This window comes from Monodelphis domestica, chromosome 7 (genome assembly GCF_027887165.1).
Source record: "Monodelphis domestica isolate mMonDom1 chromosome 7, mMonDom1.pri, whole genome shotgun sequence".
NCBI lineage: Eukaryota > Metazoa > Chordata > Mammalia > Didelphimorphia > Didelphidae > Monodelphis > Monodelphis domestica.
This window is the reverse complement of record NC_077233.1, coordinates 23,937,431-23,953,507: the sequence shown is the minus strand read 5'-3', so window position 1 is coordinate 23,953,507 and position 16,077 is coordinate 23,937,431. Positions and strand designations below refer to the sequence as shown.

The window sequence follows — 16,077 nt, the reverse complement described above, 5'->3', positions numbered from 1 at the left end:
TGGCCATCGATAGAGGAGCTACTACCCATGTCATCCTTCAGAAAGTCTGTGAACCAGGCTCAGGAAGTAGTGTGTAGAAAAGATTGTCTTCTTTACTGCATGCTAATTAAAGTCATGCAGCCAATATATTTGGAAAACACTCGAACCCAGGTTTCCACTTCACCACCCAATAGGATCATAGGACCATAGATTAGAGTGTATACTTCTTTCATGATGTCATAAATTTCAGACACGCTCAGGACATAGATTAAGAGTTAAAAGAGATCTTCTAGGTCAGAGGTGCAGAGATTTAAAGCTAAGAGGAAGCTCACAGGCCATCTAGTACAACAGCCTCATTTTATTGATGGGGAAACAACCCCAGAGGTTAAGTGACTGTCCCAAAGCCATTCAGGTGGCAGAAGTGGGATTTGAACCCAGTTTCTTTGGCTCTAAAAGTGTGGGCTCCTTTCACTATATTTGCCTTTCCTCAACAAGAATGAGTAGGAGATTGGATTCTACAACATTTCAGGAGGAACTAACTATTCCACAAGTTTTTTTTTCTTTCACTCCCCCCCACCCGCCCACTTCAAGACCCAACAAATCCATTGAGAGGGAAAGAGTGAAAGGAAGGGGGTCACCCATTATAGAACCATCGTTCAATATTAACAAATTTAGACTTAGTGGTGACTGCCATCTGGTGGCTGCATCTGAGAATGACAGAAGGCTTTTTCACTAACCAACTGCAGTCAGGGCTGTATTATCTCTCTCAATGAGGAATAGGGGCAACTTGAAATGAAATGAAATCTACATAAGGCCCTTCACCCTACATCCCAGCTGCCCTCCTCTGGGCACCAAAGCTCTTCTTGGACATTTCTTTCATCCTTCTTCATTTCTGCCTCTTCTTTATTTTGTTCCCAATTCCCTTAAACTAAAAAGAATGCATCTGAACAATTCAGACCACCCTGTAATGTAAATGGGGGGGGGGGGGGTATGTATTCATTGCTTAAAAAGTTTCCAATAACTCAGTTTGTAATGAGGAGAGGGAGAGAAGGATCCACATTTGTGATGTCATCAGTATGAAAACTCCTGAGACCAACATACATCTGTAAACCATAGTCTTAGAGAGTACCTTTAGGGCAATGACAATATAAGTAACTTGCTTGAAGTGATGGTCACACAGCTTCAGAAGCAGGATTTGAACTCAGCTCTTCTTGCCTTCTATATGCTTTCCCTATGCCAGGCACCTTTTTTCTATGGTCCTTTAATATTTACAAAGTACTTTCCTAACAACCTCTACCCTATGTGGTAGAGAGCATAAGTTATCTATTTTACAGCTAAAAAAACTAAATCCAGAGAGATTAAGCAACTTGCCCAGTTAAACACCAAAGAAGAAGTAAAGGAAAGGCTTGAACTAATATCTTCAAATTTGGAGGTCAGGGCTCTTTTCCAATATCCCATTGCCTTTTGAGGGATCTGGAGTAAATGGTTTCTTAGCTCCCTTCCAGTTCTAGCATTCTTTTATTCTATGGCTTTATATATATTTATATGATATTTTATCCCCCACAACAACTTCTCAATAGAATCTTGTAATGCATAAAGTTTTTGACATGCCACTAAAATCATCCCATGTGTTAAAAGCCATTGGCACACTCAGGAACAAACCAACCAGCCCAATCAAAGGGATAGATGTTATATTAACCAGAAGCAAAATAGGTTTGAGCAGCCTTCCTTTCCTCCCCACCCATACCCTCCATTTCCCCCTAGCCTTCTGGTGCTGGTGCAAGTACTGGGAAATATCTCAACATTGGCAGAAATGTCTCAACTTTCTGGGGGTTTTAGAGTTCCTTTCAATGTAAAATTTAAGTGCTTTCATTAGACTACCTATGCCCCTTGCCCCCTCCTTTCCCCCTAAAACCCCTCTCTTAAGTGATCCAATTGCCTAAATCAGCCAACAGCAATAGATTCTTCATACAGGAGTATGCCTATCCAGACTCCGAAGGGGTCTCAGTGGCCACCCAGGCCAATCTGTAACAGAAAAGAGAATCCCTCTTCCACATACTTGGTGAGTGGTCATGCACCTTCACAGTGAACACTACCAGTGATGGAGAATCTATTACCTCCCGAAGTGGCCCATTCTACAATCTGAGTAGCTTTATAGTTTCTAAAACAACAATCATATTCTTCTGCCCCCACCTTGACTTTTCTTTTCACTATATAAACATGCTCAGTCCCTTCAACCCATCCTCACAAGGTATGACCTCAAAGTCCTTTACCAGCCTGGCTACTCTCTTCTGTATACTCTCCAATTTATTGATGTCCTTTCTTCATACATATGTTGGCCTCAGGGGTTTCCACACTGATAACCTCACAAATTTGGACCCTTTTCTCCCTCCCCCTTACAAACTGAGTTGTTGGAAATTATGGCACAGTTCCTGGCCCTTTGGAAGCACCTAATGGATGTTTGTTGACTGATTGGCAGACCTCCCCCTTTCTCCAAAATTGGATATAGTACTCCAGCTAGAGGCAGACCAAGGGGCAGAGGTGGAGGGGGGGGGTGCAGCACATCAAGATCTGGTTCACTTTCCCTCTATTAAAGAAATTTGAGATTACACTGACTTTCTTAGCTTGCAGGTCCCACTACTCACTCATAAACTAAATCACATTGTTTTGTTTTATTTTGTTTTCAGATGAACTTTTGACTTAGCCTCATCTTCCCCATTTTGCACTTAAGAAATTTCTTTTTAGCCTCAGTGTACTATGGGCTAAAACACATACCTTGAAATATATTATCATATCGAAAACCCAGTCGACCACCTGCGATGATGTATGTCAGACTTGCGCTCAGTAATGGTGTGATGTGCCTTACTTCTGCTGATCCCTCTCATCAGATTTGGGGACATTTTATTCTGCTCTCATTAGATGGTAGCTTTGAGCTTACTACTCATCCAAGTTCATTTTTGTTTATTTTGAAGACTGGGTCCCCCTATGTCACTGAGGTTGGGCATGCCTGGTTTCTCATGGACCTGAGCCTACTATCATCAGCTTGAGAAATTTGGCCTTCTCTGTTTTTCTGATTCAGGCTACTTCAATCCCTCTGTGGGCAACCTGGTAGCCCATCCTTCCTAGAAGCTACCAAAGAAATGTGAAATTCAGTGCAGATATATGAATGGCTTAGCTTACTAAAGCTTGAAACTCCCAAGCTCAAGAGATGAAAGTAAAGGCCTTAGCAGAGTGCCTGGTGCATAATAGTCACTTCATCCATGTTTATTCCACTCTATTCCAAGAGATCTACCAGCCTCAGCCCTGCCAGGAACAAGGTGTATAGGCATTCCCCAGCAGACCTTACTTCACCATCATCACTCTTGCCTTCTCCTCCCCTTGAAAAAGAGAAGATATTCGTTACCAATATCCTCCCCAAGAATACTTATGAGTGACACATGCAACAGGAGAAAAGAAAATCATGTCCAGCACATCTGACTCAAACTCTAAGGTTTCATGCCTACCATACATGGAATTGTTAATGCCTTAGATGATCCCCATAATCAGGACCTGGAATGAAACTATCATTCCCAGCTTAAAGTAATGAAATTAATGACCATAACTCCATGAATGTTCTCAGATGATTGATGGAGGGAATTAACCCGATGACTTTAAGCTGAAAATGAACTCCCACTGCTTAAGCAACTGACAGGAAGCCCAGTAAAAAGGGGAGGTCATAAAGAGAGTCAAGAATGGGCCTTCAGGACTTTTTTTTTTTTGGTCAGGTGAATAAGAATTTAATTTTAAAAGTTTTTAACATTGATTTCCCTGTATTTTTTTGTTTTTTGTTTTAAGAAGGAAAGGGGCAAGAGGCAGGAAGATAGTACTTGCAATAAATAACAGAAACAATTTGTATAGGGCCAAGCTCTTAGTACCAGAGGGCCAACATCCTTCTCCCATCGGGGTAACAGTAGAGCAATGGAGCAAAATGTAAGCCAATAAGAGTAAAGACAATATATTTTTTTTGTTTCTTTATTGCCAGTTCCTAGAACAGTACCTTGAATATAACAGACACTTGATAAATATCTCCTTGATTGAACCACAAATGCAGGAGAGAATATGGAGCATTGTTTGCACTGAGAGAACGCACAACAGTTCCATCCATGCCAAATATGCCGGCAGTCATGGTGCTCAAGGGGAAAAGCCAATGGGGTCATTGTGCTATATTAGGGACTAGCCCTCACAGTTCTATTATACAGTTCCTGTCCTCAGGGAACTTATATTCTACTAATTCCACGGTGTTATCTTTTCCAATATGTCTACAGGTTGTCCAGGGAAGGAGGTGATGGGTGGCCTTCATATGCATTAAGAACTAACTTGTCCAGATAGATAGAGAAATAGTTGTATGAATGGGTAAACAGATAGACAGATGAATAGAGACCAAGAGTGATATGGATGGATGAATGAGTGGATAGAAGAATAATGGATGAATGGGTAGATAGATGACAAATGGAGAGGTAGAGAGATAAGTGATGGATGGATGAGTAGAGACATAGATGAATGGATAGGTACATAGATGACAGATGATGGAGGGGAAGATAGAGAGATAGAAGACAAATTGGAGATAAAGTCAAAAGAAATGCACTATCATTAAGGGGGAGCAGAAAAGCCCTCTTTTGGGTAACATTTGAGCAGAGGCTTCAAGGAAGCCTTCCCATTAGAAGTTCCAGGTACCAAACCAGGAAGACAATGCCCTTCCAGAAAAGAAGAGGGAACTTGAACTATATCATTCCTGTGCCTATCAGATTTGACTATGAATCATCAAATTATATGCTTATTCTCTTCCTTTGTTTTACTAGAGGAGGGGTCATCTAAACAGGTCACACAATAAGAGAAAGGGAAGGTGGGGCAGCTGGGTGATCCAGGCTAAGAAACAAGAGGTCCTGGGTTCAAATTTGACCTCAGAAACTTCCTAGCTATTTGACCTTAGGAGGGGAGTCACTTGACCCCCATTGCCTAGCCCTTACCTCTCTTTTGTGTTGGAACTAGTGCTTAGTATTGATTCTAAGATAAAAGGTAAGGGTTTAAAAAGAGTTAGAGAAGGGAGGTGGAGGGAAGTTAAGGGGTTCCAGGTTTCTAGAAGGAAATCACTCTCATTTACAGTAACAATGAGAAAGGAAAATAAGGACCACTTTGTATAATCAATGTCTTATTGAATACAATCCCAGCCTGAAATTCTCATCCATTATTGTAGCTTCCTATTCTTGGATTGCTAATGAGTCCTCAAGAGTATCAGGCAGAAAGTAGAGTAGCTTTGTCATGTCTAGGCCACAAACTGAGTCTTGTCTCCATTAAAGGGAAAATGGTTTCTGTCAGCATTTAGATCTTAAGAAGAAGGATCCAGTCCATTACCAATTTGACCTTGGTTATCACAAGTAGAACATCTTCCATCAGATTAAATCCTGTAATTTCAAGGAAAGGGGGCATGGCAAGGCAAGGGTGTTTGGAGTTAGGCAGCTATTAAGGATTTTTTAAAAATACAATTATGTTGATATTATTAATTTTTATGTCAGCTACATTTCCCAATGTATTCCTTTCCTTTATCCCTTCTAGAGGAAACTGATCCTCTATAATAAAGAATTAAAAAGAAAAGATAGTTCAGCAAAATTAACTAATCCACTAAAAAAGTTTAACCAAGCTCCATACCTATAGTCCCCCACCCCTAAAAAGAAAGGAGGGAGGTACCTTTAGAGAAAGGAATTCATAAAGTATGATTCTAGACCAGGATTCTTAATCTATCTTTGTTTCGTGGCCTCATGGCAGTCCAGTGAGACCTGTGGACCTCTTCTTAAAACAATGTTTTTAGGTGGTTTGGTGGATAGAGCACCAGGCCTGAAGCTGGGAGGTTCTGGGTTCAGGTCTAACCTCTGATGTTTCCTACCTATGTCACCCTGGAAAAGTCATTTAACCCCAACTGTCCCAATTACCACACCCTTCTGTCTTGGAACCAATACATAGTATTGATTCTAACAGACAAAGTAAGGATTTCTTTTAAGAAAGAAAGGATACAGTTATAAAAGTTTCATTAAAAAAGCTATAGATTCCAAGTTAAATATCTGCAAAGAGCAGAGAAAGCCTCCATATCTGAATTGGGAATGTGAAATTTAATTTGGGGATGTACACAGGACAAATGAGATAATGTATAGGAAACTCTCTGCTGACAACTAAGTGGCCTGATACAAATAAAAGGTATCAATCACCATCATCATCATTTATAATATCCCTGGCAATAGTTCAATGTAATAGAAAGTGCACTGGCCTGCAGTCAAAGGACTTGGATTTAAAACCTATCTCTGATATTTACTAATTAAGTGTCCTTGTTAAAGTCATTTTGCCCCTCTGTGCCTCAGTTTCTTCATCTGTAAAAGGAAAGAAATGGATTAGGTGTTGCCCTAAGTGCCTTCCAGTTCTATATCCCTTAACCCTACTCAGTTTCCTGTTTTGAATGGGCTGAGGTTTTGCACTATAAGTTTGAACAACTTAATCCTCTGCAGCCTTTTTAGTCTACATACAACAGCCTAAAAGTCTAAGCAGAACTCTTGGACCTATCTGACATCCAATCTGAGGGGGATCACCCTATGTCTGTGTCAGTTAAAGCAGCAAAAATACGGTATGGTATGTAAATACCTGAGAGGAAGGTCCCTTGGGCATCTCTGGCTTATCTTGATTCGCATATACCTGTTGCAGTCTGTCTATGGAAATTGACTCAAGTGCAGAAAAACAGGGCTCCCCTACAAATATCCAGACCAACCCTGCCCAGAAGAGGAGAAGCATCTGAACCCATTCTAATTGATAAGGACTATTAGATTAGTTCTTCCTTGATTTCAGCTGAAAGAAAACAAGCAAATATTGGCCCAACTGGGAAAGATCTCTTTGCCCCTGCCATTTTTTTTTCTCTTTCCACTTAGCTGAAATTCTTGAGGCCTGAAAATCTCAAATTATTTTTTGATGAACTAAGAATTAACTTGTTCTGTTTTGGGCCAGTGACAGGTAACTTGGCATTTGTTCTGTTTCAAAGTATATTTCTATTTGATTTGAGTCTCCCTCAATGGTGCCCAGCCTTTGGAGAAAGCTCATTCAAAGATCAGTTTATGTCTCTTTTGCACAGGGACTATGTTAGCTGGAAAATTCATTCCCCAACTAACCTTTTTCTCTATCACATTCCTTAGAGAATCCAAATTACAAGCAATGGTAAAGATACTGATTTATTCCTCTTTGAACTTGATCCCTACATATTAAGCAAATTAAGCCTTACACTCCACTTCTGATAAACATGGATTTGGCTCTACCCTATCTCCTTCCCAGGGCTGTCAGAAAGTTCAACTTTGTTATTGTTTTTTTTTCATCATATTTTTTATTTCTGTGATTTCATTAGTATCTTCCAGTGAATAAATTCCCTCCATCAATGCAAAACCTTCTCTTAGAGTGGTGCCTAGAGGTATTGAGTGACCAATTGGCTTGCCTAAAATCTCAGAGTCAGTGTGTGTCAAAGTCAAGACCCTAACCCAGGTCTCTTCTCCTTCCAGCCTTAATTTTCTCTCCACTAAAGCAAAAGAAATGATCTATGGAAGGCACTTTGGAAAGCTTATAATGCTACATGTTAATGAACATCATTATGCCCCAATGCTTCTCATTATGTGGTCATTATCTTGCATTATTGTATGGGTGAGAATTATAGAAGGCTATATTTTTTGAAGAATTAAAGATGAGTAGCATTTGGGGAACAATAAGGATATACAGGGTGGATGAGTGCCCAATGAACACTCACTATAAGCAATTACTTATTCACATATGACAGAGACATCAAAGAAATGTTTGATTAAAAAAAAAAGGAGGCTGCTCCCATGAAAGGAGTGAAGGACTACGAGTAGATAACCCACTTGCTCCCTTGGTATGTTCTTATATCAGTAGTGAGAAGGAAGGTCCCCATGACCTTAGATGGACCCTCAATGGAAGACTTACAGGAGGAAATAGATATAGATGCAGGTATAGAAGATATACAAGAGTGCTTTGAATGGGTGGTTGTGATGTGCATGGTGGATCAAGGTGATTCCACCTTGATGAGCTAATGAATCTTTAGAGTATTGGGGCAGTTAGGATTGAGCATCGATATCATCCCTTCTTTACCTTTATTTTGGACTGAAGTCAGCTCCACGTGTGTGGTTTTTTCCCATCTTTGGGTGCCCATCAAGGGTCCACTGCCCTCATGTATTTGTCTGAGCTCCATATCAAAGACTGAAGTCCTCTTTTCACAATGGCTATTAGGGAGCTTACTTCCACTAGCCTTATGTTTGAGATGCTTCTCCAGCCTAGGCCCATTGGTCAGTCATAGAATGCACTTACTTTCCTCATCTGTTGAAAGGGAACAATAATGACACGTTCTTCTGAGAGTTACCTGGAAGATTAGATGAGATAACTTGGAAAGTATTTTTCAAACTTTGAAGTGCTCTTTTAAGTGTTTCCAATTATTCTTGTGTTCAGTTCTGCACAGTAGGGAAGTGGGGGGTTGCACCTTCTCAGCCTCCACTCTTCTAGGACATAACATTTCTTTCCATTCCAACTTTCCAAAAAAATCAAGTCATCAGCCTGTTTAACTTCAATCACCTGCAGACTCTCTCTACGCTCTAATTAAAGGGATTTGCCCCCAAGTGACTCCCATCCCTCCTCCCCAACCATATTGCTTTCAGGGACTTTGAATACAGGAAATAGAGACTTCACAAAGCAAAGCTTAGCACCTGGCAGCAGGGGCAGCAGGTGTACTGATTCTTAGCCTACAAAGCATAATTAATTGAGGGGTCTCAAAGCAGTCTTCGAATGGCAAGAGAAGGTTAGTCTGGGAGTAGAAGGAAGGAAAGCAAGCTGGACTTTTTCAGCAAACATCCATTTTGTTAGGATTGAGCTTTAGATTGGGTCAGGCTCCAAGCACTTTGGGCCAGTTGCAGTCATTTTGTAGCTGCGTCTTGCCCAATTTGAAGACAATGGTACAAATGCCTCCAATTCCCATCAAGATAAGCATTTCACTCTCTGCCCCTCTGATCTCACCTTCCTTCTTTCCAAACCTTTACCCACTAGTCAAACATTTCATTTGTACTCTGCCCTTTCCCCATGAATCCTTTGTCCCTTTATGCTATGGCCATTAATTCCTTTCCTAGATTCAGCCCTGAATGGCTCCCACCATCCTATTCCTCCATTTTTATGTATATACTACTGAACACAGATGGAAAAAGGTCTTCCAGATCCTTTTGAATTTGTGTCATTTAATCTCACTTGAATCCATATTGCTGCATATCATTCCTTTTACTCTTCCATGATTGGCTCTTCTCCTACTTCCTCAACTTTTGTTGCAAACTTTCTCTTGTTGTTTATATTATATCCCTCTCTCTTTTTCTTCCCAGCAGAAGCCCTTGATGAATATGAGTTGATGCTATCTACCATGAGCTTCCCTTTTCCCCAACTCTATTCCTCAGATCAGCTCAGTGACAGCCATCATTTTATTCCCTTATGTTTTCATTTCAGAAGAGAAAGTTACCCTTCTTCTTGCAATCACTAAAGCCATGTCAGATTGTCCCTGATCCAATCCATACAGCTCTCTTCCAGGAATTTGCCCCTTTGGTCATCCCCCCACTCTTGCTAGTTTTAAATACCTCCTCATTCACAAGCTCCTTCCTCCTTGATTGAAAACTAGCTCAGATCCCAGATAATATTGCTTACATTTCCAAGTGGGGGAGGGAGGGGGTAAAGAGAGGAAGGGAAATGGTTTAGATCTTATAATTTTTGAAAATGTATGTTGAAAATTATTATTACATGTAATTGAGAAAATAAAATATCTTTGAATTAAAAAACAAAGACAGAAACAAACTTAGATCTCCCCATCCTTAAAAAAAATAAAAAATAAGCTTTTACTTGATCCTTTATTACCTCAAGCTACCATTCTAAGTCTTTCCCCTATTACACAGCCAAATTCCTAGGAAAAAATTGTGGTGGAGCCATGAATAGAGAACTGGACCTAAAGTCAGGAAGATCTGAGTTCAAAGTTGACCTCAGATGCTTAACAGCTGTCTGGCTGTATAAGCTTTTTTAATCATCTTCTGTAAAACAAGGATAATAAGAGCACCTCACCAGGGTTGTTATGAGGATAAAATTATATTTTTATAAAGCACTTTGCAAACTTTAAAACAACATAACTGCTACTTATTATTGTTGTTATTGTTATTGTTATTATTATCATTATTAGATTTATCCTTCAACTTTCTATTCACTTATTTTTTATTCACTTCACCCTCTCTTCCAATCTGGCTTCTAGCCTCATCACTCACTTGCAATTGCTCTCTTCAAGATTTCGAATGCTCTTTGAATTGCCAAATACAACTATTTTTTTTAGTCCTTATACTTTTTAGGACCTTTGCAGCATTTGACATTGTTTACCATCCCTTCTTCCTAAAACCTCTTTCCTCCATGAGGTTTTTGTGGTTTTGTCCTTTCCTGGTCCTCCTCCCTGCATCTGGTCTCTTCTTCTCTGCTCATGGACCATCCCTCAATTTTCTTTGCAGGATCATCATTCCTGTCTCACCATCATGTATACGTGTAGCTCAGGACTCTATATTCAGCCCTCTTCTCTTTCTATCTTCTTTCTCTTGGTGATCTCATCTGTTCTTATGTGTTTACCTATCTCCTTTATGTAGATGAGAGGGGGGGAGTGGGGAGGAGAGAGAGGAAGAGAGGGAAAGAGGGAGAAAACTCTCAGGCTCTACTGAACTCCAGTCTGGTATCACTAATTGACTCTTGGATATCTACAACTCAATTTATCATAGACCAAACTCAGTGGGTCCAAAACAGAAATTGCCATCATTCCCCCAAACCTTCTCCTCTTCCTGCCCTTTCTATTCTGCTGAGGTACAGTACCATCATTCTACTAGTCACCCAGGTTCTCAAACTTCAAGGTTTCCTTAATTATACTCTCTCACTCAATACTCTATATTTAATCAACCGCCAAATCTTGACAATTATGCCCCACCAATGCATCTCATATCTGTCCCCTTCTGTCCACTCATCCAACTATAACCCTAGTTCAGAACCTCAACACTTCTCTCCTGGACTATTGCAATAATAGCGTCCTAATCTCTCTGCTTTCAGTTTCTTCCTTCTCCAATCCTCCACACGGCTACCAAGTAATGTCTAAAGAACATGTCTGACCATCTCACTCCTCTTCTCAGGAAACTGCTGTGGCTCCCTTTTGCCACTATGATAAAATACAATTCCTCCCTTTGGCACTGAAAATATTTAAGAACATAAACTACTTTTACAGATTTATTACACATGATTTTTCTTTATGCATCTATGTTTCTTCCAAAAAGACTTTCTTGCTATTCCCTGTATATGGCATTCTATCATGCATATTGCCTCCCTTTCCCCTCTGTCTGGAACGTTCTCTCCACTTCTATCTTTTAGAACCCCTAGTTTCCCTCTGAGCCTAGATCAAATAATACTATCTTGCAGAGAAGATCTTCTCTGAGGTCCACCCACACAACATTACAGGTTTGTTCTTCTGCCCAATATTATTTTCTTTTTTTTTTTAACCCTTACCTTCTGTCTCTGGTTTGATACTGTATAATGGTCCAAGGCAGAAGTGTGGCAAGGGCTAGGCAGTGGGGGTTAAGTGACATGCCCAAGGTCACATCACATAGCTAGAAGTGTCTGAGGCCAGATTTGAATCTCCCATCTCCAGGTCTAGCTCTCCATCCACTAAGCCACCTAGCTATCTCCCCAGAATTCCCTTCAACATATTTTGTACTTAATTTTCTATTTGCATTTGGTTTTCTCTGAAAGTATATAACCTCCTAGAGGGTATGTAAAGGAATGGGAAGAACACATGAAGAGAAATTAGCATTCACAATATCATCTAACCTTTGGCTGCCTCAGTTTCCCTGTCTATAAAATAGAGATAATAATAGTACCTACTTCCCAGGGTTGTTTTGAGCGTAAAATGATTTCATACTTGTAAAGGGTTTTGTAAAACTTTAAAGCACCATATAAATGCTAATTATTGTTCTTATTATTCAGTCATTGTAAACGTGACTGATACTGTTTTTCCACTAGTGTGCCAGGCAAATCTGGAGATCTGGGTTCAAATAGTGACTCAGATATTTATTCACTATGGTACCATGGACAGACAAGTCATTTAAACATTTCAGAACCTCAGTTTCCTCTCATGTAAATGGGAAACATAATACTTATATTACCCATTTCATGAAGTTGTTATGAACCTTAAATTACTATTAGTAATTCAAACCTTAAAGCACTATACAAGTTTAAGTTAGTTTTCTGCTTCAGGAATATGATTTTTGCCAGATTATCTCTCTCCTCTCGGTCGGAATCATTTCTCTTTTCTCTTCACATATTCAGGCCTTGCTGTTTTATTTGCAGATTTGTGTGTAGAAAAGTCTAGAAGCAAGTGATCTTCAAAGTATAATCTGAGAGAGTGACATAGGATCCTAAAAGATAAAATGACTTAAAGCACACTTAACCAATGTTTGTTGAATTGAATTGGGTTCGACTAGGCTTGAACATAGACTTTTGCTTTCATTATTTCAATCATTTCTTTGATGTTTTAATCCAGCTGTTCTCAAAGTATAGTCCAAGCACACATGGAGACTCCTGAGAACCTCTCATGGGGTCTGCAAGGTCAAAACGATTTCCCCAACAACACTAAGAAGCTTTAATTTCTAACAAAGTCAATATCTACTACTATAACCCACATAAACAAAAGATCTTTGGATCATCAATGAGTTTTAAGAACAGAAAGGAGTCTGGAGACCAAAATTGTTGAGAACTGTTACCTTAATCTGTAGTTTTCCAACCTATAAGGTGTGTTCCCCTATAGAGGCATACTTGCCCCCCTTTTGGTAGAAGGCATGAAGCAGGAGTCAAATATATTGCGTATTTTCAAAGAGAACACCAACATAAATTCATTCAGTTTTTTTAGTGAAAAGAAAATTTAACTAGAAAATTATGAAATCAAGACTAGCAACTTGAATTCCTTTCAAATGGTGCAGAAAGATTGGGGTGGGGGGATGAAGAGAACCTGATCTATTACCAGACCATTGGCAGTGAGTGACTGGCCAGGGGTTCCAGCAATGGGGGCAAATGCAATGTGGATGATCCACCCTCAGCACCACTTCCATGCAGTGTCCAGCCTGGGCACTCATTCCCTCCTACGGCTCTCTGCAGAGGTACCAGATGCAGAGGGAGGAGGTTGGGATGAGTACTTATGGCAGTGATGCACCTTAGTACCTGCCACATCACTGCCCCTGCATCAGGTGGAAGACAGACTCCATACCATCCCCTCTATGGACACAAGGACCAAGAAGGCTCTCCAGAGATGAGACTGTGCTCCAAGGTCTTGCCAGTGTGGCCCACCATGCCTTAGTCCCTGCTCTTACATCCCCATGTGGATGAAGAAGAAACCTCATCCTGGATGGCCAAAGTCCTGTTCAAGCCTTCTGCTCCAGGGCAAAGTGACAACCCCAGGTCTTTCCCTGACCCCTGGTCCCAGGTAGGTAACACTTCCCAGCATGGATATTTCAAGATGCAGGGGGCCAATCACCATCTTGGTTTCTTCTATACTTTTGGTAGTAGACAAAAATTGCTAAATTGAGGTCAGAGGGAGTTAAATAGTATAATGGATAAAAACACTGAGTTCAAATGCAGCATTAAATACATAATAGCTGTGTGACCTTGAGTATGTCACTTGACTTCTACCTGCTTTAGTTTTCTCCTCTGTAAAATAGGAATAATATTTACACCTGCCTCATAGTGTTTTGTGAGGAGCAAATTATATATTTGTAAAGTGCTTTGCAAACCTTAAGGGACTATATAAATGCTAGCTTAAAAAAATGGGCTGATCACTTACTAACTGCATGATCTTGGGTAACTCATCTCCAAATCCTTGATCCCATCATCCCATCAATATTTAATGCTGAATGCATCATGCTTATTATTATATATTTTTACATTTATTGTATGTTTAACATTTGTGTATTGTTACAAAATTTTGCTGGGTTTTAAAATTTAAGTAAAATACGAGCTAAGGAAATTATTTGTGTAGTTTGATTTATGAAAAGCATTGGAGGGGGCAGCTGGGTAGCTCAGTGGATTGAGAGCCAGGCCTAGAGATGGGAAGTCCTAGGTTCAAATCTGACCTCAGACACTTCCCAGCTGTGTGACCCTGGGCAAGTCACTTGACCCCCATTGTCTAGCCCTTACCACTCTTCTGCCTTGGAGCCAATATACAGTATTGACTCCAAGATGGAAGGTAAGGATTATTAAAAAAAAAACATTGGGAACCTTGACTTTTTTTGTAATAAAGGAAAGTACATCTCATCATAGAGTTTAGAAACCACTCCCTTCATTTGCCATACCTAAACCCCCCAGAGGATGCCACTTGTCTGGAAACAACAGCATAAGCTTCTCGTAGAGGGTCTGTAGTTCTCATGGTTTCCCCTCATGGTTCCATGTGAATATTAAATAGTGAAGAAGAAAGGGCATTTGAATACTTCTACCCAGGCCTCTACTTGGAGGAGCCCTTCAAGAGCCATGAGAAAGGTTATGTTGTTCTGAACTTTTCTTTTCTGAAAAAAGGGAAGGACGCCCGGCACCCATGTAAGAAGCCTTCTCTCTCCTCCAATGGGAGTTAAGACTCCATAATCCTTTGTGTCAGAGACTGCTGGCAGATGTAACAAAACTAGGCTGGATGGTGTCCACTTCCCTGAATAGGCTTAGTGACAAGCACTGCCTCTGTGTGTCTGTTCCTGGTTGAGAGCCCAGTTGGAAGGGTCCTCGGATGTTGAAGGTAGTGAAGTGTTGTTGTAATTGATGCAGCCCAGCAGCCCATTCTCAATCATGCCCCTCAAGGAAGGGAGGTTGATGCCAGCTAGGCTCTCTGTGTATTGTTAGGGTTTTCTGTAGGGAGGGTCCAACAATGAAAGACTGTAGAAGCATTGGCCACCCACCTTGTCCCAGAGTAGTATGGAAGATGCTTAGTAGAGAGCTCAGGCTTTTCTCAGGTCAGGCACAAGTCCAGGTCTCAAGCTTCAGGTCTAATCCCTGCTAAAGTTGATTGGTTTCCCTTTGGCAAAGCAACATTCTGAGTCTAGAATATGGTCTCAGCTATGACACTTTCTCATTTCGACAACTTTAATTCAACTGATTGTGAATTAACAATTGAATTAGCAAGTGAAATAGCAAAATGGAGAATAAGTATTTATGAAGTCAGTCAGTCAGTCAGTCAAGTCAGTGAGTATTTATTAAGTCCTTCCTAGGTGCTACATTGAGTCCTGAGAATACAAAGAAAGGCAAACAGAAACTCTGCCCTCGAGAAGCCTACACTCTAATAAGCGCATTACGTCGTGTAGCTTCATATGATGGCACATTTCCATCTCAAAATAACAGAAGCCTTGGATCACTTGAGTAACAACGTAGTGGCAAATGGTGAGTGTACACAGGTACATAGCAAATGAGGAATCAGCAGAAGACACGGCATGACAATCCTCACTGGGGAAGTAGACAATGCACAGGCAGGGAGGGGCATAGATGGATCACATAATGAAAATGAAAGATGAGCCACCCGTGTGCTCCATTGGTGTTTCTGCAGTACCAGTCAGGAGCATGTAAGGAAGGCTGCCCATCCATTGGATCAGCTATTCAGCCAGACAGCATGCGCTTTATGGTGGAGATAAAAATCAAAAGCACAGTCTCTTCCCTTAGGAAGCTTATATCGTGTTGGCATTATTGATCCTTCATACTCAAAGAGGACCAGTGCCATCACGATGTTGGGGTCAGCGTCCAGTACATTTGCCTGTGGCCTGTCAGTCCAATACAAGCTTGGAAGGCTCTATAATATTCTAATGGAGGAGACAACAAAAAATACTTGTATATGCAAGTTTTATACAAAGAAAGATAACTTCAGAGGGAAAGCATTGGTGGATGGGGTAGCCTGGGAAGAACCAGAAAAGTCCTCTTACAGAAGGTATTCTTCTGGTCATCTTAATGGAAAGCAGGGAA

The 16,077-nt window shown here is 40.5% G+C and overlaps 1 protein-coding gene and 1 non-coding gene across 4 annotated transcripts in view; both read left to right on the top strand.

The window, feature by feature from the left end:
* The window catches only part of CADPS (calcium dependent secretion activator), a 441,690-nt gene that overhangs the window by 276,968 nt on the left and 148,645 nt on the right, over window positions 1-16,077 (top strand). The window lies entirely within an intron of this gene.
* On the top strand, window positions 13,223-13,279 carry MIR12380 (microRNA mir-12380). The gene has a single exon (NR_162949.1). It is a non-coding gene; the product is annotated as a microRNA mir-12380 (primary transcript).